At 41.7% G+C, this 1,965-nt stretch overlaps 1 long non-coding RNA gene across 1 annotated transcript; it reads left to right on the top strand.

Annotated features, from left to right (window-relative positions):
• The first annotated feature begins 345 nt into the window (after positions 1-345).
• LOC116888427 lies at positions 346-1,499 on the top strand. The gene is made up of 3 exons (XR_004386311.1): positions 346-964; positions 1,090-1,199; positions 1,296-1,499. It is a non-coding gene; the product is annotated as an uncharacterized LOC116888427 (long non-coding RNA).
• Positions 1,500-1,965: the final 466 nt, after the last annotated feature.

Genomic DNA, 1,965 nt, shown 5'->3' with positions numbered 1-1,965 from the left:
AATACCGTGGAAAGCATTCAGTGCAATCTTGCACTAGAGTTCTGCTGCCAGAGTGCGTGCTGTCTCCTGCTGGTACGGCCAGTGCTTATTATTTCTTTGGAATTTTTGTTAAAGAAATGTTTAGGCAGTTTCTCTCTCTCTCTCTCTCTCTCTCTCTCTCTCTCTCTCCACCCACCTACATACACACACACACACACACACACACACACAGAAAAAACAAACAAATGAAGAAAAAAACGCAATGGGATGACGTATATCAGAGCTTTTAAAATGGAAGTCCGAGGGGCACTTAAGCTATAGGGGAAAAAAAAAAAGGAATATTTGATTTATACAGATCTTAAAAAATCATTTAGTGAGTCATTAACATTTGAATGTCAAGAAATGTATGTAAAACTATTGATTTTCTGTGTATTGGTTCATCCCATAGGTAGTCTAAGCCTAAACTGAAACCAGTAGTCAAGCAGAACCACCATAGCAATAATGGGGGAAACCCACAAATTTTATTGACATTGTTTTAATTTCAACACATATGTTTGTTTTGTGTAATTCTGCAGAGTATGATTTTATTTGTTCTTTAGACAATATAGTTATTTTGAATAGCATTTGGGAAAAGAATAAAAAAATAAGTCTTTGGAGATTTGGGATCTATGAAGTACTTAGTCTGAGCTCCATTTCCATTACTTTTAATAACTGAAAGACCACAGCCACATTGAGCTGAACTTCCCTATTGTCAGGACCCAACAAAGTGTTCACAGCTCCTGCTGCTTTTGGCTTTCCCATGCTCCTCTGCTCTAAGGCCACTTACTCATTCGCCTACTTTGCATGCATTGCATTTCAGTTGAGCTTTACAAAAACCAGTAAGAATTTCTACTTACTCTTTCGACCTTTTAGGTACTCAGGGTCAACAAGGACTACTCCATCTGCAGAGAGAGGAAGAGATGGCATACTGCTCAGGAAAATTTGAGTATGAGTGAAACAAAAGTTGATTCCCAAATTGATTCTCTCCTTTCTACCTTTCAAATGGTCTCATTGCTCTGCATGGTCATGCCTGGGCTTTCTTTAACTTCCTGGTTCCCACTCCCTTCTCAGGCTCTTTCCCGCTTTGGACTCACTAACCAATGGGCTCCACTGTGTCCACATCATCCACGAAGTCTCGTTTCCCCAGGTAGATGGAAAACTGTTGTGGAACAACTTGCTAGGTCAGTCTCACAGTTATCTTTGAATGAATGCCCTAAAGCCCACTGAGAACCTGAAGAATATACCCATTCATCCCCTTTGCCTTTCCGTTCCCCCAGATGGGCCAGGTTCTCTTACCTTCCCATTGGAGCTAGTCTTTTTAAACACTCTATGGTGCGAGCAGTCATAAAGAAGAAGGATGGTCAGTCAACAGAACAGGAAAGAGGAGAGAAAAGAAGAAAAGAAAGGTAAGTTTGGGGAACAGGAAAACTTCCTAGGATTGGAAGAAGCCAGAGATCATGAGCCAGAGTAAAGGTAGAGATAATGGGATAGGGTCCAAAGCGCAAACCCCTCCCACGCAAAAAAAGTACAGCAGGCTTGATAAGGAACACCCCACAAATCCAGAGCATCAGAAGGATTCTTAATGGGACATGCTGGGCTAGGGAACGACGCTTGACTTTCCCTGAGATGAGGGGAAGGAGAACGCCTGTTATTTAATCCCTTCTTTTATTGCATTAAAGTATCCTAATGGAGGTGCATCAGTAAAAGATAGAATAACTGTTTTAGACACCACACCAGCACCCAGTGCTTCCTGCTTTCCCTCTTTTGGGGACACCTCTTCAGTTACACACTTATCCAACTGGAGAAAGGGAAAAGACCGCCCTCCTTATTCATTCTCATATTCTCTCTCTCTTTCTGTGTGTGTGTGTGTGTGTGTGTGTGTGTATACACATGTATGCTCAGGTGCGTGTTTGTGAAATCCAGAGGGCTGTTTAGTGTCTTCCTTGA

This window comes from Rattus rattus, chromosome X (assembly GCF_011064425.1).
Source record: "Rattus rattus isolate New Zealand chromosome X, Rrattus_CSIRO_v1, whole genome shotgun sequence".
NCBI classification, from domain to species: Eukaryota; Metazoa; Chordata; class Mammalia; order Rodentia; family Muridae; genus Rattus; species Rattus rattus.
This window is presented reverse-complemented; position numbering and strand designations above follow the sequence as displayed.